We start from the raw sequence: 22,094 nt of genomic DNA, 5'->3' as shown, positions 1-22,094 counted from the left end.
TAGGGTTAGGGGGAGGATGGTGATGGTGAGGATGATGCAGACAGTGGGTGATGGGTTAGGGTTAGGGGAGGATGGTGATGGTGAGGATGATGCAGACAGTGGGTGATGGGTTAGGGTTAGGGGGAGGATGGTGATGGTGAGGATGATGCAGACAGTGGGTGATGGGTTAGGGTTAGGGGGAGGATGGTGATGGTGAGGATGATGCAGACAGTGGGTGATGGGTTAGGGTTAGGGGGAGGATGGTGATGGTGAGGATGATGCAGACAGTGGGTGATGGGTTAGGGTTAGGGGGAGGATGGTGATGGTGAGGATGATGCAGACAGTGGGTGATGGGTTAGGGTTAGGGGAGGATGGTGATGGTGAGGATGATGCAGACAGTGGGTGATGGGTTAGGGTTAGGGGGAGGATGGTGATGGTGAGGATGATGCAGACAGTGGGTGATGGGTTAGGGTTAGGGGGAGGATGGTGATGGTGAGGATGATGCAGACAGTGGGTGATGGGTTAGGGTTAGGGGGAGGATGGTGATGGTGAGGATGATGCAGACAGTGGGTGATGGGTTAGGGTTAGGGGGAGGATGGTGATGGTGAGGATGATGCAGACAGTGGGTGATGGGTTAGGGTTAGGGGGAGGATGGTGATGGTGAGGATGATGCAGACAGTGGGTGATGGGTTAGGGTTAGGGGGAGGATGGTGATGGTGAGGATGATGCAGACAGTGGGTGATGGGTTAGGGTTAGGGGGAGGATGGTGATGGTGAGGATGATGCAGACAGTGGGTGATGGGTTAGGGTTAGGGGAGGATGGTGATGGTGAGGATGATGCAGACAGTGGGTGATGGGTTAGGGTTAGGGGAGGATGGTGATGGTGAGGATGATGCAGACAGTGGGTGATGGGTTAGGGTTAGGGGGAGGATGGTGATGGTGAGGATGATGCAGACAGTGGGTGATGGGTTAGGGTTAGGGGAGGATGGTGATGGTGAGGATGATGCAGACAGTGGGTGATGGGTTAGGGTTAGGGGCAGGATGGTGATGGTGAGGATGATGCAGACAGTGGGTGATGGGTTAGGGTTAGGGGAGGATGGTGATGGTGAGGATGATGCAGACAGTGGGTGATGGGTTAGGGTTAGGGGAGGATGGTGATGGTGAGGATGATGCAGACAGTGGGTGATGGGTTAGGGTTAGGGGCAGGATGGTGATGGTGAGGATGATGCAGACAGTGGGTGATGGGTTAGGGTTAGGGGGAGGATGGTGATGGTGAGGATGATGCAGACAGTGGGTGATGGGTTAGGGTTAGGGGGAGGATGGTGATGGTGAGGATGATGCAGACAGTGGGTGATGGGTTAGGGTTAGGGGGAGGATGGTGATGGTGAGGATGATGCAGACAGTGGGTGATGGGTTAGGGTTAGGGGAGGATGGTGATGGTGAGGATGATGCAGACAGTGGGTGATGGGTTAGGGTTAGGGGGAGGATGGTGATGGTGAGGATGATGCAGACAGTGGGTGATGGGTTAGGGTTAGGGGGAGGATGGTGATGGTGAGGATGATGCAGACAGTGGGTGATGGGTTAGGGTTAGGGGGAGGATGGTGATGGTGAGGATGATGCAGACAGTGGGTGATGGGTTAGGGTTAGGGGGAGGATGGTGATGGTGAGGATGATGCAGACAGTGGGTGATGGGTTAGGGTTAGGGGGAGGATGGTGATGGTGAGGATGATGCAGACAGTGGGTGATGGGTTAGGGTTAGGGGGAGGATGGTGATGGTGAGGATGATGCAGACAGTGGGTGATGGGTTAGGGTTAGGGGAGGATGGTGATGGTGAGGATGATGCAGACAGTGGGTGATGGGTTAGGGTTAGGATGGTGATGGTGAGGATGATGCAGACAGTGGGTGATGGGTTAGGGTTAGGGGAGGATGGTGATGGTGAGGATAATGCAGACAGTGGGTGATGGGTTAGGGTTAGGGGAAGGATGGTGATGGTGAGGATGATGCACACAGTGCGTGATGGGTTAGGGTTAGGGGAGGATGGTGATGGTGAGGATGATGCAGACAGTGGGTGATGGGTTAGGGTTAGGGGAGGATGGTGATGGTGAGGATGATGCAGACAGTGGGTGATGGGTTAGGGTTAGGGGGAGGATGGTGATGGTGAGGATGATGCAGACAGTGGGTGATGGGTTAGGGTTAGGGGAGGATGGTGATGGTGAGGATGATGCAGACAGTGGGTGATGGGTTAGGGTTAGGGGAGGATGGTGATGGTGAGGATGATGCAGACAGTGGGTGTTGGGTTAGGGTTAGGGGAGGATGGTGTTGGTGAGGATGATGCAGACAGTGGGTGATGGGTTAGGGTTAGGGGGAGGATGGTGATGGTGAGGATGATGCAGACAGTGGGTGATGGGTTAGGGTTAGGGGAGGATGGTGATGGTGAGGATGATGCAGACAGTGGGTGATGGGTTAGGGTTAGGGGAGGATGGTGATGGTGAGGATGATGCAGACAGTGGGTGATGGGTTAGGGTTAGGGGAGGATGGTGATGGTGAGGATGATGCAGACAGTGGGTGATGGGTTAGGGTTAGGGGAGGATGGTGATGGTGAGGATGATGCAGACAGTGGGTGATGGGTTAGGGTTAGGGGCAGGATGGTGATGGTGAGGATGATGCAGACAGTGGGTGATGGGTTAGGGTTAGGGGGAGGATGGTGATGGTGAGGATGATGCAGACAGTGGGTGATGGGTTAGGGTTAGGGGAGGATGGTGATGGTGAGGATGATGCAGACAGTGGGTGATGGGTTAGGGTTAGGGGAAGGATGGTGATGGTGAGGATGATGCAGACAGTGGGTGATGGGTTAGGGTTAGGGGAGGATGGTGATGGTGAGGATGATGCAGACAGTGGGTGATGGGTTAGGGTTAGGGGGAGGATGGTGATGGTGAGGATGATGCAGACAGTGGGTGATGGGTTAGGGTTAGGGGAGGATGGTGATGGTGAGGATGATGCAGACAGTGGGTGATGGGTTAGGGTTAGGGGAAGGATGGTGATGGTGAGGATGATGCAGACAGTGGGTGATGGGTTAGGGTTAGGGGAGGATGGTGATGGTGAGGATGATGCAGACAGTGGGTGATGGGTTAGGGTTAGGGGAGGATGGTGATGGTGAGGATGATGCAGACAGTGGGTGATGGGTTAGGGTTAGGGGGAGGATGGTGATGGTGAGGATGATGCAGACAGTGGGTGATGGGTTAGGGTTAGGGGGAGGATGGTGATGGTGAGGATGATGCAGACAGTGGGTGATGGGTTAGGGTTAGGGGGAGGATGGTGATGGTGAGGATGATGCAGACAGTGGGTGATGGGTTAGGGTTAGGGGGAGGATGGTGATGGTGAGGATGATGCAGAGAGTGGGTGATGGGTTAGGGGAGGGTTAGGGGGCAGACAGATGGTGATGGTGAGGGGAGGATGGTGATGGTGAGGATGATGCAGACAGTGGGTGATGGGTTAGGGTTAGGGGGAGGATGGTGATGGTGAGGATGATGCAGACAGTGGGTGATGGGTTAGGGTTGATGCACACAGTGGGGGAGGATGGTGATGGTGAGGATGATGCAGACAGTGGGTGATGGGTTAGGGTTAGGGGAGGATGGTGATGGTGAGGATGATGCAGACAGTGGGTGATGGGTTAGGGTTAGGGGGAGGATGGTGATGGTGAGGATGATGCAGACAGTGGGTGATGGGTTAGGGTTAGGGGGAGGATGGTGATGGTGAGGATGATGCAGACAGTGGGTGATGGGTTAGGGTTAGGGGAGGATGGTGATGGTGAGGATGATGCAGACAGTGGGTGATGGGTTAGGGTTAGGGGAGGATGGTGATGGTGAGGATGATGCAGACAGTGGGTGATGGGTTAGGGTTAGGGGGAGGATGGTGATGGTGAGGATGATGCAGACAGTGGGTGATGGGTTAGGGTTAGGGGGAGGATGGCGATGGTGAGGATGATGCAGACAGTGGGGATGGGATAGGGGAAGGATGGTGATGGTGAGGATGATGGTGATGGGTTAGGGGGAGGATGGTGATGGTGAGGATGATGCAGACAGTGGGTGATGGGTTAGGGTTAGGGGGAGGATGGTGATGGTGAGGATGATGCAGACAGTGGGTGATGGGTTAGGGTTAGGGGGAGGATGGTGATGGTGAGGATGATGCAGACAGTGGGTGATGGGTTAGGGTTAGGGGGAGGATGGTGATGGTGAGGATGATGCAGACAGTGGGTGATGGGTTAGGGTTAGGGGGAGGATGGTGATGGTGAGGATGATGCAGACAGTGGGTGATGGGTTAGGGTTAGGGGGAGGATGGTGATGGTGAGGATGATGCAGACAGTGGGTGATGGGTTAGGGTTAGGGGGAGGATGGTGATGGTGAGGATGATGCAGACAGTGGGTGATGGGTTAGGGTTAGGGGGAGGATGGTGATGGTGAGGATGATGCAGACAGTGGGTGATGGGTTAGGGTTAGGGTTAGGATGGTGATGGTGAGGATGATGCAGACAGTGGGTGATGGGTTAGGGTTAGGGGGAGGATGGTGATGGTGAGGATGATGCAGACAGTGGGTGATGGGTTAGGGTTAGGGGGAGGATGGTGATGGTGAGGATGATGCAGACAGTGGGTGATGGGTTAGGGTTAGGGGGAGGATGGTGATGGTGAGGATGATGCAGACAGTGGGTGATGGGTTAGGGTTAGGGGAGGATGGTGATGGTGAGGATGATGCAGACAGTGGGTGATGGGTTAGGGTTAGGGGAGGATGGTGATGGTGAGGATGATGCAGACAGTGGGTGATGGGTTAGGGTTAGGGGGAGGATGGTGATGGTGAGGATGATGCAGACAGTGGGTGATGGGTTAGGGTTAGGGGCAGGATGGTGATGGTGAGGATGATGCAGACAGTGGGTGATGGGTTAGGGTTAGGGGAGGATGGTGATGGTGAGGATAATGCAGACAGTGGGTGATGGGTTAGGGTTAGGGGAAGGATGGTGATGGTGAGGATGATGCACACAGTGGGTGATGGGTTAGGGTTAGGGGAGGATGGTGATGGTGAGGATGATGCAGACAGTGGGTGATGGGTTAGGGTTAGGGGGAGGATGGTGATGGTGAGGATGATGCAGACAGTGGGTGATGGGTTAGGGTTAGGGGAGGATGGTGATGGTGAGGATGATGCAGACAGTGGGTGATGGGTTAGGGTTAGGGGGAGGATGGTGATGGTGAGGATGATGCAGACAGTGGGTGATGGGTTAGGGTTAGGGGGAGGATGGTGATGGTGAGGATGATGCAGACAGTGGGTGATGGGTTAGGGTTAGGGGAAGGATGGTGATGGTGAGGATGATGCACACAGTGGGTGATGGGTTAGGGTTAGGGGAGGATGGTGATGGTGAGGATGATGCAGACAGTGGGTGATGGGTTAGGGTTAGGGGAAGGATGGTGATGGTGAGGATGATGCAGACAGTGGGTGATGGGTAGGGTTATGGGGGAGGATGGTGATGGTGAGGATGATGCAGACAGTGGGTGATGGGTTAGGGTTAGGGGAGGATGGTGATGGTGAGGATGATGCAGACAGTGGGTGATGGGTTAGGGTTAGGGGGAGGATGGTGATGGTGAGGATGATGCAGACAGTGGGTGATGGGTTAGGGTTAGGGGGAGGATGGTGATGGTGAGGATGATGCAGACAGTGGGTGATGGGTTAGGGTTAGGGGAGGATGGTGATGGTGAGGATGATGCAGACAGTGGGTGATGGGTTAGGGTTAGGGGAGGATGGTGATGGTGAGGATGATGCAGACAGTGGGTGATGGGTTAGGGTTAGGGGAGGATGGTGATGGTGAGGATGATGCAGACAGTGGGTGATGGGTTAGGGTTAGGGGAGGATGGTGATGGTGAGGATGATGCAGACAGTGGGTGATGGGTTAGGGTTAGGGGCAGGATGGTGATGGTGAGGATGATGCAGACAGTGGGTGATGGGTTAGGGTTAGGGGGAGGATGGTGATGGTGAGGATGATGCAGACAGTGGGTGATGGGTTAGGGTTAGGGGGAGGATGGTGATGGTGAGGATGATGCAGACAGTGGGTGATGGGTTAGGGTTAGGGGCAGGATGGTGATGGTGAGGATGATGCAGACAGTGGGTGATGGGTTAGGGTTAGGGGAGGATGGTGATGGTGAGGATGATGCAGACAGTGGGTGATGGGTTAGGGTTAGGGGGAGGATGGTGATGGTGAGGATGATGCAGACAGTGGGTGATGGGTTAGGGTTAGGGGAGGATGGTGATGGTGAGGATGATGCAGACAGTGGGTGATGGGTTAGGGTTAGGGGCAGGATGGTGATGGTGAGGATGATGCAGACAGTGGGTGATGGGTTAGGGTTAGGGGGAGGATGGTGATGGTGAGGATGATGCAGACAGTGGGTGATGGGTTAGGGTTAGGGGAGGATGGTGATGGTGAGGATGATGCAGACAGTGGGTGATGGGTTAGGGTTAGGGGATGATGCATGGTGAGTGAGGATGCAGACAGTGGGTGAGGGGTTAGGGTTAGGGGGAGGATGGTGATGGTGAGGATGATGCAGACAGTGGGTGATGGGTTAGGGTTAGGGGCAGGATGGTGATGGTGAGGATGATGCAGACAGTGGGTGATGGGTTAGGGTTAGGGGGAGGATGGTGATGGTGAGGATGATGCAGACAGTGGGTGATGGGTTAGGGTTAGGGGGAGGATGGTGATGGTGAGGATGATGCAGACAGTGGGTGATGGGTTAGGGTTAGGGGAGGATGGTGATGGTGAGGATGATGCAGACAGTGGGTGATGGGTTAGGGTTAGGGGGAGGATGGTGATGGTGAGGATGATGCAGACAGTGGGTGATGGGTTAGGGTTAGGGGGAGGATGGTGATGGTGAGGATGATGCAGACAGTGGGTGATGGGTTAGGGTTAGGGGGAGGATGGTGATGGTGAGGATGATGCAGACAGTGGGTGATGGGTTAGGGTTAGGGGGAGGATGGTGATGGTGAGGATGATGCAGACAGTGGGTGATGGGTTAGGGTTAGGGGGAGGATGGTGATGGTGAGGATGATGCAGACAGTGGGTGATGGGTTAGGGTTAGGGGGAGGATGGTGATGGTGAGGATGATGCAGACAGTGGGTGATGGGTTAGGGTTAGGGGGAGGATGGTGATGGTGAGGATGATGCAGACAGTGGGTGATGGGTTAGGGTTAGGGGAGGATGGTGATGGTGAGGATGATGCAGACAGTGGGTGATGGGTTAGGGTTAGGGGGAGGATGGTGATGGTGAGGATGATGCAGACAGTGGGTGATGGGTTAGGGTTAGGGGGAGGATGGTGATGGTGAGGATGATGCAGACAGTGGGTGATGGGTTAGGGTTAGGGGGAGGATGGTGATGGTGAGGATGATGCAGACAGTGGGTGATGGGTTAGGGTTAGGGGGAGGATGGTGATGGTGAGGATGATGCAGACAGTGGGTGATGGGTTAGGGTTAGGGGGAGGATGGTGATGGTGAGGATGATGCAGACAGTGGGTGATGGGTTAGGGTTAGGGGGAGGATGGTGATGGTGAGGATGATGCAGACAGTGGGTGATGGGTTAGGGTTAGGGGGAGGATGGTGATGGTGAGGATGATGCAGACAGTGGGTGATGGGTTAGGGTTAGGGGGAGGATGGTGATGGTGAGGATGATGCAGACAGTGGGTGATGGGTTAGGGTTAGGGGGAGGATGGTGATGGTGAGGATGATGCAGACAGTGGGTGATGGGTTAGGGTTAGGGGGAGGATGGTGATGGTGAGGATGATGCAGACAGTGGGTGATGGGTTAGGGTTAGGGGGAGGATGGTGATGGTGAGGATGATGCAGACAGTGGGTGATGGGTTAGGGTTAGGGGGAGGATGGTGATGGTGAGGATGATGCAGACAGTGGGTGATGGGTTAGGGTTAGGGGGAGGATGGTGATGGTGAGGATGTTATGCGGGCCAACAACGCCAATCCCCTTCTCGCTGATCGCACTGTCGCACTCCATACTACGTCGTCACTCACTACCCAATCCTCAATCCGCCTCCATACCGAAGGATTACAGCTGCTCGGCTACTTTGCCGGGCTTTCATTTGGGTGATGGGTTAGGGTTAGGGGGAGGATGGTGATGGTGAGGATGATGCAGACAGTGGGTGATGGGTTAGGGTTAGGGGAAGGATGGTGATGGTGAGGATGATGCAGACAGTGGGTGATGGGTTAGGGTTAGGGGGAGGATGGTGATGGTGAGGATGATGCAGACAGTGGGTGATGGGTTAGGGTTAGGGGGAGGATGGTGATGGTGAGGATGATGCAGACAGTGGGTGATGGGTTAGGGTTAGGGGGAGGATGGTGATGGTGAGGATGATGCAGACAGTGGGTGATGGGGGGTTAGGGGGAGGATGGTGATGGTGAGGATGATGCAGACAGTGGGTGATGGGTTAGGGTTAGGGGGAGGATGGTGATGGTGAGGATGATGCAGACAGTGGGTGATGGGTTAGGGTTAGGGGGAGGATGGTGATGGTGAGGATGATGCAGACAGTGGGTGATGGGTTAGGGTTAGGGGAGGATGGTGATGGTGAGGATGATGCAGAGAGTGGGTGATGGGTTAGGGTTAGGGGGAGGATGGTGATGGTGAAGATGATGCAGACAGTGAGTGATGGGTTAGGGTTAGGGGAGGATGGTGATGGTGAGGATGATGCAGAGAGTGGGTGATGGGTTAGGGTTAGGGGGAGGATGGTGATGGTGAGGATGATGCAGACAGTGGGTTATGGGTTAGGGTTAGGGGGAGGATGTTGATGGTGAGGATGATGCAGACAGTAGGTGATGGGTTAGGGTTAGGGGGAGGATGGTGATGGTGAGGATCATGCAGAGAGTGGGTGATGGGTTAGGGTTAGGGGGAGGATGGTGATGGTACCCCTGGAAGAGCAATGTCTGCAGGCAACAGAAGCCAGTTTTATAACAATGTCTATAATGCCATTTTTTCCACAGATGAGGATCTTCAATTTTAATACTTGCCACCCTTCCTGAAGATGTCGTTCCTCTTTATATAACAGAGGCGATACTAGCACTAGCAGTACTGAGTCACGGCATTCTATTTCAGGGTCGCTTTCAAGTTTAGATTGAATTCAGCCTCATCTGAAAAAAACTTTAAAATCTGCCACTCAATGATTACAACGGGAAAAGTCATGTATCTATTCCAGAAGGAAATGTCTTACTGTAACGCAAATGCAATTACATTTCAGTAGAAGGTGTTTTTGCCAGAGGAGGGGTAACTGACGAGATTTATGCGAAGTCCACCCTAGCTCTTTACTCTTTTGGTGATGTGGGTGCTAAAATGTAAGTACTGCTTACAACGCCTATGTACCAGTCTTCCAAATTCTGTGAAAAACATTTGGTTTCAAGTCCCACCACTGTGGCATTTTATCCTATCAACAAAATTATTTTTGAAAATGAAAAAAATTAAGTTAAGAGGTCATAGTAATAAAACTCAAGCACTGACAACCTGATCAAGTATTGAACTTGTGGCGCTGTAACTACCTCAGCCACACTGTCACAAGATGCAATAATGTATGGATTTTTCAACAACAGCGCAGGCACGGCTCGTTCTGTCGCCGTTCAGTAATTGGGAGATGCGCACGGCATTGATTGTTTTTTGTGAGTCTTCTTGACTCACAAAAATATATTGTAATATATTGAAGATATTATTTTATTTTGGCTAACTGAGCGTTTGGCAACACATAATGTTTCTTTATAATTAAGTCTTTGTCTTCAGTAGGATACATGCCTTTCTACAGAGTAAACTGGAAAGCCATGTGTTTAAGAATGACGCCGAATTCTTCAGCAACAGATTTAAACACATACTGTATTAAGGTTATTTTAATTGTGTGAGGGTGTAGTTTAGACGTGCGACAGCAGTGTACCATTACAGTGTAAAGAATATACTGTAAATACTTAAATGAATTGAACTGCATCAGCTGCAAGAGATTTCTGTTTATTTCTTACTATGCATGCCGCGCTACTATTTATAAAAAGAGCGGTGATAATGAGGCAAAGTTGCAGACAGTTTGTAAAAGCTTATCGGCTCGCAGGATGTACAGCGCTAAATATTCACACTGATGCTGAGTGAATGCGCAGAAATTAAGAAGACTCTGACATGCGCATCTTACCAGTAAATGAGCGAGAGTCTGTCAAAGCGCTCAAGCTGCCTGCCGTGAGGTTTCAGACAGGACATCAGATCCAAAATCAGATGTTTTAGAAAATATTACTACAGGAAAACTCTCAGGAAATAAAAGCCGTGATTCCTCAATCACTAAAAAGGGATATAAGTAAATATTATCTCGCGACGTCTTGCGCTGAATCAGAGAACGAATTAATTAGGATGAGATTGGGACCCGGCGATGAGGCTGAAGCTGCGTTTCTAATCTGTCAGACACGTGATTCTGTCCTGACCGTCTGTTGTTGCACATCTTATCCTTCATTCATTGTTATTTTATCTAGTATGGTCAGATAATTCATTGAGTATTGAGACCCGAAGCAAAGCACGCTGGTTTGGTTACTTTTACTAAGGTGCTTCGATAAAGACAGGTCCAGCCAGCCAGCAGTGACCCTTAATGTCCATTGTGTCTACCGAGAGTCTAAACTCGCTCTCAGTCTGTTTTAACTCGACTCTTATCCTCAACGTTGTTTCCATCATACAATGAAACAACTTTTCGTTGTTTTCTGACAGGTGGAACGGGTGCAATTTACATATAGGTGGCGGAATAACGATTCTGTATTTAAATGAGAAACCTATATGTTAATGACGCAAATATCAGGTTTTACGTCATTTCTGGATATGTATACCTTCAGTGTCACCTGCTACTGCATACTGGAATTTATTTTAGCACAGAGTCTGTTGGAAATATGTTCCTACCTCCTCAGAACTCTTTGAAATAGGCGGAACCATTTCAGGCAGAAATCTAAATACTCAACCACCTCTTCAACACTTTTGATTTTGCACGGAGGGAGTATGTTAATTAGGTACCCACCTCGTTTGCATGACATTCCTCATACCGACGGGGGTGCGGTTGTGCCACTGTTCTCAGCCTTCCTGGACATTTTATATTTTTGCTCGGAACACAAAAAAACAGTCGGAAATTTAAAACACCGCCACAAAAAGCCGACGGTCTGTCGGAAAGGCTTTGCTATTCAGGGTCAATGTCTGGAGCGCCTCAAACACACGGTGCACGAATCCTTGATTCACTGTACCTGGTGGCTTAGTTTGGGACTGCATTTGAAGAAAATGTATTTTGATGTGTTCCTTTAGTTATGCTGCCACCTGGTGGTCGTTATTGATAAACAAGACTGTGTAGAGCTGTAGTTCTCGGTCCTGGGACCTACTGTGTCTGCTGGTTTTCAACTGATAATTTGCTTAATAAATTTTTAATTGTTTAAACAGTTGCAGAGTTGAAGTTACTTATAAAATGTTACATCTAACTTGAAATCTGTAACTGTTTATGTGCTGAAAACAATAACAAAAAGTCAAATTAAGCAAAGTATGACTTTAATGAAGAAAGGGTCTAGTTAAGTAACTGACAGCTCAGTTGGAATGAAAACCAGCAGACAGGGGGTCCCCAGGACCTGGGTTGAGAAGCCCTGCTATAGGGGACAATGCTGTCACCTTTCAGTCAAATACACAACATTCCACTGACGACACTGCAACACAACATTCCACTGACAACACTGCAACACAGCGTTCCACTGACAGCACTGCAACACAACATTCCACTGACAACACTGCAACACAACATTCCACTGACGACACTGCAACACAACATTCCACTGACAACACTGCAACACAACATTCCACTGACAACACTGCAACACAGCGTTCCACTGACAGCACTGCAACACAACATTCCACTGACAACACTGCAACACAACATTCCACTGACAACACTGCAACACAGCATTCCACTGACAACACTGCAACACAACATTCCACTGACAACACTGCAACACAGCATTCCACTGACAACACTGCAACACAACATTCCACTGACGACACTGCAACACAACGTTCCACTGATGACACAGCAACACAGCGTTCCAATGAAAACACCGCAACACAGCGTTCCACTGACAACACCGCAACACAGCGTTCCACTGACAACACCGCAACACAGCATTCCACTGACGACACTGCAACACAACATTCCACTGACAACACTGCAACACAGCGTTCCACTGACAGCACTGCAACACAGCATTCCACTGACAACACTGCCACACAGTGTTCCACTGACAGCACTGCCACACAGCGTTCCACTGACAACACTGCAACACAGCGTTCCACTGACGACACCGCAACACAGCGTTCCACTGACAACACCGCAACACAGCGTTCCACTGACGACACCGCAACACAGCGTTCCACTGACAGCACTGCCACACAGCGTTCCACTGACAGCACTGCCACACAGCTTTCCTGATAGTTTAAATCAAACTGGGGCAGAACAATGGTTTAATTTGCAATGAAGGGCAGGAGTTTCCATGCCAGTTTCTGATACAACCAGCCCTTTGTGTAAACCACAGAATACTCCCTTTGCCTGCAAGGCCTTTAACTTTGTAGATGATCAAGTGTACATGATCTGCTGGAAAGTCATTAATCATATGCATTTTATCAACTTACAAGTCTGCTGCTTTTACAAATATATACAGCTGTAGTCAAAAGTTTACATACCCCAATGGAAATGTATAATTTCTCAAAAGAAAATAATTAAAGAAAAAATCTTTTGTAGCAAAAATTTTACTTTTGTGGTTGAGGGAAAAAAAGTTACAAGAAATAGATGTCTACAATTACCAAACTCAAAAAATGCTAATGAAAAGGTAGTCTAATATATATAAAAAAAATGTTAGCACCTTGCAGACAATACTATCATAGCATCAAATGGTATGAATACTTTTGAATTAGCATTGTGTGAGTTTTGCAAAAAAAAAAAAAATGCTGAAATAAATAATTGTAGCCATCTATTTCTTTTATATAAATATATATATATATAATATATATATATATATATATATATATATATATATATATATATATATATATATATATATATAGATATAATATATATATTATATATATATATAAAATATTATAGATTATTATTCCCAACAAAAACATACCTTTTTTAATCCACAGAAAAGCCTTGGTGTGTGCAAGGTTTTTTTTTTTTTACCTCCTGATATGGTAATCAAAATTGTCACTTTAATTTAAACAGAAAATATAACAAAACAATTTAGTGATATGCCAGATCAAGCTACAAATATTCAGACAAAGTAAGTCCGTGCAGGTATTGTTATTATATTCCTTAAAGATGGGCAGCACTGTCCTCTGCGATTGTTGTTAGCATGCTGTACAAACATGCCCTTTTAATGCTGTTTCTTGAATGTAAAATAACCTGTTCTTAATCACTTTAATGAGCAAGGATTAATGTATTGGGATTGTTATTTAAAGTTTTGGCAATGCACCTGTAGGAACTATTTGAAGACAATGAGTCACAGAGCTCTCGCTGCAGGCAGACACACAGAGGAGTGACGCAAGCATTGGAGACACACACAGGAGTGCAGCAAGGACCTTTGGAATACATTGAGAAACACCTGAATACAGTCCAACTGGCACATAGGGGTATAGAGGGAGATATAGAAATATCATTAGCAGTGCAGCCAGTGCAGAGTGTGCAAGTAAAGCCTGCTGTGTCCGTGTTGAGAGAGAGGACAGCGTGGGAGGACTGCTCCTCTAACTAGCATTGGCTTGCTTTCTTCATCTCCGCTCAGGCATAAAGAAACACCCACTGCTGCTTATTTAAAAACAGAACCTATCTTCAAAAAGGAATCTAACTACACAGAGGATTAACACAATGCTTCTAATGTTTAATATCCCCTTGTATACTTGTACCATGTTAACTTTGCTTATCTACACAATACTTCATAATGCATATACTGTATGTTTGTTTTACAGTCTTGGGAGGGCAACAACTTCTGTGTATCCACTCAATAATGGCACTGTGGTTTATCAGTATACTGTGTATCCACTCAATAATGGCACTGTGGCTCCTCATCAGTATACCTTCTGATACTCACTTCATGCTGTGACCTGCTTGAAAGATGATCACGACACATTTCATTGACATGCTTTGCCTACATATTTGCAGCACATGGCCAGTGCTGAAGCTGAAGACGCTGGAGCAGGGCAGTGTACAAACAGGGCTGCAATGAGCCAAGTAGGGCTGGAGGGATTTGGATTATGAAACACACCACAGGACATGTTTCAACAGTGAGGAAAATAAAACAATGCTTCAGAATACTAATAGAGTACAGGGGTTAGAAATGTGACAGACTACCACTGAGCGATACAGAGAGTGTTCCAAGCTGATCAAACCAGTGAAAAGGACAGTCTGTTCTCAATAATAAGTTCAGGTAACCCTCCCAAGCTTGAGGCTCTGGTTTAGCTGCAAGCTCTCGCTAGCTGGATTTAAAGCTGTGCACACACTATAGTAAATATTTTCAGTAAATAACCTTAAAAAAGTTTTGCTCTGTAATCTACCACAGTTTCGCACACCTTTCTCACTGTGTTATGTATTTGCTGTATGGTTGACCACATTTTCACAAAGCTTTGCCATACGTTTCATGTTGTGCAATTGTGTTTGACATCACATTTCCAGGGCCAATTTGGAAAAAAGACAGGATTGACTGCATTCTTGCGAGTGTAAGGGAGGGGCTGCGCACCACAGCCCCGGATGACTCATGTGTGCTGCTGCCCATCCCAGCTCTCTGGGTTGCAGAACAGCACAGCAGGCCTGGCTAGTGGGTACAGAGAGCAAGCAGGGCAGGTTTCAGCATTCCTCATGCATATCTCGTAGGGGCGTGCTAGTTACAGGTGTCACAATAGCTCTACAAACAGGTGACTTGGACTAGCTCTAGCTAAAAGAATGGTAGTCATGACAACGTGTAGAAACCAGTCTCATCACAGATTCACACTATTACCGAGTTGGTGTTACTGACCATTAGCTATACACACAGCTCCTCTGCAGAGGCCAGCCCCAGAACGCTGCGTCTTCAGGGGAGAAGAGCGAGGGGGAGGAAAGGCATTTTAAAAGAGTAACAAAAACACATGGAAAACCACAAGTCCTGCAAGTATGAAACTGGCACATGACAAATTGTGCTCTTTTAGTCTTTTTCAGTTAATTAAAGAAAGACCTGCAGATTCCATTATTGAAAAACAAAATGTGAAATTTACTACCAAGAAACAACTTAGCTCTCAAATGAACTTATTTCTTTACAGTTTGAATCCCTTGAACTGTATATTAACAGGTCCTTGCAAACCACCCCATTGTTTCTTCTTTCCAATCAGCTTGTTACTGATCATGACATTCCTGAGAGTTTATTCTGCTGACTTCAGTTTGTTGACCCCTAACTCATGAAACCTAATACGACAGACATATATTTACCAAGCCCTTCACTTTGAGACACGTGAAATACTGACTCATGTTTATGCTGGTGTTATTTTTCAGAGTGGCCTTTTAAATGAGCTGTGACTTACCAAGAGATCCTCTCGGTGTAAAACAAAATACAATTTCAAGGGTCATTTATAGTGGTTTACAGAACTTGTGTTGTCAGTACCTGGGGGGGGAACATGTCTTGTATTTACAGTGTTCTTACCGTTGGCTCATTGAAGGTGTAACAGACAGTGTTGTGTGATACGCTGCCATTGCACATTCTGTCCTGTCTCCTGTCAGAGAGATGAGAGGAGGTGAATAGCTCTACAAGCACGAATGCAGACAAGCCCAGCTGTTTTGCACTGTGGTTAAGACGCTTGCTTGCGGCGCTGGATTGGGCTCAGCTCTGTTACAAAGGCAACTCAAGACATCCAAGTTCCATTCATACCTTTCCTTTACAAAATGAATATCCAAATAAGCATTGTTCTGATAACACACATATTTCTGCTTTACGCTACATACCATTGTTGAGAAGCCTTCATCAGCAATGAGACCAAACCACCAAGTATTTGTGATTCACAGAAAAATACCTGCAAACAAGTTAAATACTGGGAGAGAATGGAATCGTAGCCTCAATCTACACAGGGTTTGAATGCAGATACGTTTCTTTCCAGTCTTCTTCTCTTTGCTACGCTCCAGGGTCTTGTGAAGTCACTCAATTTACACTGTATGTGTTGCATTGTAAAACTCCTCAAACTTTCCTGTCTGGTTTCCCTCTATCTGCTCTTTCCTTTGCAGGCTGTCTGTCTTGGCAAGGTTGTGTTCAAGGTATGTGACCTACAGCCTATCCTGACTTAACCCAACAGGGAGTTGAGGCTCCCCTTCCTCCCCTGAGGAAGACTGCATCTCAAATTACAAACTAGATTATTTTTAAAAGATTAGCACCATAAGCACACTTAATGTAGTGAAGCACTGAAGAAGCAGGGGAAAACCGTGCTCAACAAACCTTGTAACCCTTCCACAGCCATCCCAGAATGGGTGCCTTCGAACCAGACAAGCCAGGTCTTTACATTACTCACATAGGCATTGTGGACTAGCTGCTGCTAAGCAATGTGACAGAGACCCAGTGGGGTGTGGGGAGGACTGGGGATTCCAGGCTACCCAAAATATCCAGCCAGACTAACCTGTTCCTCTGAGATTCAGAGTGCAACAACATTTCCTTTATAAATGTTTGAAATCCTTTAGAGAGCCGTGGCTCCCAGTGGATGGCATTGCCCTGTCATCAGTATAAAGTCTTGACTCCCTGTAGCCTTGGAATTGTTTGGCTTCATCAAGACTGGAACTCCCATTTTACAATGAAGAGTTTCCACCCAGACTGTGAGGGGGTTCCCCAAACTCATGCAACCAACTCACAAACACACCACAACACCGGGGGCTCTGCAGATCTGTGGGTCTGTTCAAGCTGGTGAAATGATGGAGGATCCATTGCGGTTGTTGAAATGATTCCATGCGTTTTTTCTATTTTTACAGACTGATATACGCGAACTGGATTGGTAAACCTCAGTTAACCATTTTGTCTATACAAGGTCAGGTGGCTAAATAGATTCTGCAGCCAACAGATGTGTAGATAATTAGAATAGAGCCAGAATCACATCGTTATAGGTTATAATGAATGACTTGCTGTCCAATACATGTTAATACCTGTAGGGTGTATTGGACCTTGCTGGGCAGTTTCCTATCTTCCTGAATCACTTGAAATAACTTTATAATAACTGTCACTTTGACTGTGGATGTGTAGACTAGACATTCATTTATTGTGGTCAGGACCACACATCTTGAAAACTCACCTCTCTCTCTTTGCAAATATTTATGAAATTTTATTGTATAAACACTTAGCTCGAATCTTAGTCCCAGGACCTAAACTGAAAAAGCACGAAGGATTTGCTCAGGTAACCAGAAATGGGAAAATGAAAAAACGCAAAACAGAGCAAAACATTTTTTTAAGGTCAGATTGATTGAAAAGGCTGAATGCACAATACTATGAAGGTTCAACAATGACACTGGATCTCTATGTGAGATAATCTGTCAACCTAGTGCTTCCTCATGTCATTAACCTTCTAGTGTGTGACACACAGTCAAAGGTAGTTATTAAAGCAATGGGACCAGGTGCCAGTTTCACCTGTTTCAGAGGTGAGTGCATTTCTCAGGTAAAAAGACAAGATCTGTGCAGTCTGTCTACACTTACAGCACTTTACACTTACACAAGCTTCCTAAAACAAACCAGTACTGCTGCAGTATGGCTGGATACTCCTGATTTTCTGAAAGGGTGTGTATGCGAGTAGTGACTCCACGGCAGGACACTACACTGATCTATTGCACTTCACTTGCTCTGGTATTAGGGTGTCATATTGAAATTGAATTGCTTCTTGGCTTCAAGACCAATCATTCATGCAGTTTGGTTTGGAATTTAAATATATGTTTTTTCTTCTCAACTTGTTTTTTTTTTTATCTAATTGCTAAAGATTGTAGAAGAAGAACCGTAAGACATTCCAAAGAATGTTCTAAAGAATGGAGTGGTTGCTATTGGAAACAGCCCTTTCTTCCTTTTACTTTGTAACACTTACTTTGTTAACTCTGTGAAGACCACATATAGACAGAGTCAGAAGTTGCATTGTGCCCTGCACCCTGCACTCTGTACACTATACCCTGCATACTGCACATTTCCCCCTACACACTGCACCCTTCATACTGTACACTATACCCTGCATACTGCACATTGCCCACTACACATTGCACACAATATCCTGCACACTGCCCCTACACACAGCACACCACACAAGCCGATAATGAATGATCTGGTATAACCGAGGCGGAATTAGGGTTCCAAGATTACAATCGGTTCTGACTCATAGCCGCTGGGAGGTCAGATTCATGGGAAATTAATTAATATTTAAGCCGATGAATGGCATTCCTGCTGATTGCATTTTCTTAAGATAATCAATGTTTCTTGTAAAGCTTTGTTTATTTGTGGCATAATTATTGAGCAAGCTGGTTAAACATTGGCAATACTATAGGTTAGTACATACACATCAACCCATTAGTTGATTGGGCTCAGTTTTTAAAGAGTGGTACAAAGCAGGTCTCACTTAGCCACTTGGTTTTGTCACACAGCACACATTTACTGACTCTCTTCAGGTTGATATCCATTCAGTTCTGCCATCAATAAACACAATCCACCCGATTGAGGAGGCCCCTTCTCTCACCTGTGTAGATTCAGGGCATCCCAGTCTTCAGAATTAACATGATTTGGAATCTTAATTAAATAACAATGAACACAGTCTGGGGCACTTTAAAAATCATAACAATAAAATAACAAGGAGAGAAAGACGGCTATCTAGAAAAGAGATCGACACTGTCAGTCCGAGAGCAGTCGCTTTCTAAAGAAGTACTTTCATTTTGAAATACTGACTGGATTCCAGCTCCATTCCAGCTCCCTACTCACTCTCTCCCCCTAAACACTGACAACACTGCAGCATTGACTTGACAGCCTTCAACTCCAGCATCCCCCTCCTACACACTGACAACACTGCAGCATTGACCTGACAGCCTTCAACTCCAGCATCCTCCTCCTGCACACTGACAACACTGCAGCATTGACCTGACAGCGTTCAACTCCAGCATCCCCCTCCTGCACACTGACAACACTGCAGCATTGACCTGACAGCCTTCAACTCCAGCATCCCTCTCCTACACACTGACAACACTGCAGCATTGACCTGACAGCCTTCAACTCCAGCATCCCCCTCCTGCACACTGACAACACTGCAGCATTGACCTGACAGCCTTCAACTCCAGCATCCCCCTCCTGCACACTGACAACACTGCAGCATTGACCTGACAGCCTTCAACTCCAGCATCCCCCTCCTGCACACTGACAACACTGCAGCACTGACCTGACAGCCTTCAACTCCAGCATCCCCCTCCTGCACACTGACAACACTGCAGCATTGAACTGACAGCCTTCAACTCCAGCATCCCCCTCCTTTACACTGACAACACTGCAGCATTGACCTGACAGCCTTCAACTCCAGCATCCCCCTCCTGCACACTGACAACACTGCAGCATTGAACTGACAGCCTTCAACTCCAGCATCCCCCTCCTGCACACTGACAACACTGCAGCATTGACCTGACAGCCTTCAACTCCAGCATCCCCCTCCTGCACACTGACAACACTGCAGCATTGACCTGACAGCCTTCAACTCCAGCATCCTCCTCCTGCACACTGACAACACTGCAGCATTGACCTGACAGCCTTCAACTCCAGCATCCCCCTCCTGCACACTGACAACACTGCAGCACTTACCTGACAGCCTTCAACTCCAGCATCCCCCTCCTGCACACTGACAACACTGCAGCATTGACCTGACAGCCTTCAACTCCAGCATCCTCCTCCTGCACACTGACAACACTGCAGCATTGACCTGACAGCCTTCAACTCCAGCATCCTCCTCCTGCACACTGACAACACTGCAGCATTGAACTTCTCTCCTCAGTCAGTGAACTTTTCTCCTGAGTTAGGCCAAAACAGATTTCTCTAAATCTGTATAACAAAGATGGGCAGTGCTTTAATACCAGAGCGTTGAAGACAGATTTAAGTATCTTAAAATGATTTGCTGTATGGTTGAAGGGTAATATAATGGTTTTCTATTATATGCTGTGTATAATATGGCATAATTACATATGGTATAATTAGTGCTTCTGGACAGGCAAGTTACAGTAGAAGTTCCTCGTTTTTAGTCCTTGTTTTTTCATGTTTCAGTCTGAAGGAGAAACGCTCATAAACAAATGGGTTGCAGTTTAGACTCTGATTCTCTGAAGCATTTTTCTCAAATAACAATAAAATGGGTCTGGTTCTGTTTCAAATCCATTTTTGCGTGACTCATACAAAACATTGAAATACATTGGAAGCTTTTTACTCTTCATGTCAAAAACCTGGAAACAATTAAACACAACGAGGGAAAAGAGGAAGGGAAACATATGAGTCACACAAAAATGGATTTGAAACAGAACCAACTTATTTTATTGTCTAAACTGCAACCCATTTGTTCACGAGCGTTATTCCTTCAGACTGAAACATGAAAAAATAAGGACTGAAAACCAGGAACTTCTACAGCAACTTGCCTGTCCAGAAGCACTAATTATACCATATGTAGAGAAAACTATTATATTAACCTTATACCATACAACAAATCATTGAAGATACTTAAATGCTGTGCTATCCTATACTATGATATAGAGGAGGTGTAACACATCAATTTGAAGAGCCTCAGTTTATATGAAAGCAGTAATTGAGAGACTGTGATGTGAATACATTTGCCTGACAGTTCCACTTCACAAACAAATGTTGTAGGAGATTTGTTGCTTCTTTTGTTATTCAAAAGCAAGTGTCTCATAGCTCTGCTCCCAGCACCGTGATCATTCTGTGGATTGGCGGGTATTTTCTTATCAACCACACAGAACCACTTGGCTAATAACTAATCGCTGCTTTCTAAATGAAAAGTGCTTAGTGGATAAATTGCTGTGCTGCTGTCTCTGCCAGGCCTTACATAACTTTAATACTATGCAACTCTGTCCAGGATTCGGCAAGGTCAATCACACTGAAGAACTGGGTACATTTAGAGGGAAGCCTGTTGTTAGCGAGAGTTTAATAAATCTAATTGATTCTCAAGCTTGTGATAGGTGGGCTTCATGTGCAGCGTTTAATAAAGACATGCATTTACGGAGAAGCAGCTGAACCAGCTCTGCGAGTACAGAACGTGTTTGGCAGGACGCCCCTCCCTGACAGCCACGCCTGTCGCTAGCTGTAACAACAGAGCGGCTTAAAAAAATTACAGAGGACACACTCTCTTTCTTATGCATTTCATTCATTTCACACTCTGGGCGACACCAGTATTTTTCACATAGTTTCTGGGCAGAACAAAGCAACAAATATCCCATTATTATCAATAAACAAAAGACGTCCTGCTCCCACTGCACCTGAAACTGCCAGAGTCTTTGAACACTTGAGCAATAGTTCTGTTCACTTCCGAAGCAATGGCAGATGTCTTGTGTCTCAGTGATTGGGGACTCCAGTGTGACAGAACAACATGGTTTATTTTTCTCCATTATACCCCTAATCAGTGCTGAAAAGCCTAATAAATTTATTGAAAACAGGAAAATCACCAGCGAGGGTGGGTCTTAGGTCGGCCAGGGTGTCCTCGGCCCACCATGCACCAGCGACCTCTGTAGTCTGGCGGGGCGCCTGCGGACTTGTCTGTAAGCTGCCCAGAGCCGCATTGTCCTCCGACGCTGTAGCTCTGAGTTGGCTGCACAGCGAGTCTGCAGTGTGAAAAGAAGAGGTCGGCTGACGGCACACGCTTCAGAGGACAGCATGTGTTCGCCTTCGGTGGTGGATGTGAGCTCAGCCTAAAAATTATTGGATATGCCAAATTGGGAGAAAATAATAAGATAATTGGTGATTACTAAATTTATATATAAAAAAAAATTTGAAAATAATAAAAAAAAACTTTACCAAGAGCTCTGACAACTAAAAACACATGTAGTCATGCATGA

At 47.1% G+C, this 22,094-nt stretch overlaps 1 protein-coding gene across 2 annotated transcripts in view; it reads right to left on the bottom strand.

The window, feature by feature from the left end:
• Positions 1-13,352, bottom strand: part of LOC121331213 (SEC14-like protein 5) — a 37,255-nt gene extending 23,903 nt beyond the window's left edge. Inside the window, exon 1 of one of the 2 annotated variants that reach the window (XM_041278449.1) lies at positions 13,168-13,352. The gene's annotated coding sequence lies outside the window, so the exon portion shown is untranslated. Of the gene's footprint in view, positions 1-11,027; positions 11,168-13,167 lie in introns of those variants that run through there. The other variant, XM_041278448.1, reaches the window with a different exon arrangement.
• Between the last annotated feature and the right edge of the window lie 8,742 nt (positions 13,353-22,094).

Source organism: Polyodon spathula, chromosome 18, assembly GCF_017654505.1.
Source record: "Polyodon spathula isolate WHYD16114869_AA chromosome 18, ASM1765450v1, whole genome shotgun sequence".
NCBI classification, from domain to species: Eukaryota; Metazoa; Chordata; class Actinopteri; order Acipenseriformes; family Polyodontidae; genus Polyodon; species Polyodon spathula.
The sequence above is the reverse complement of the archived record's forward strand: the minus strand, read 5'-3'. Positions and strand labels throughout refer to the sequence as shown.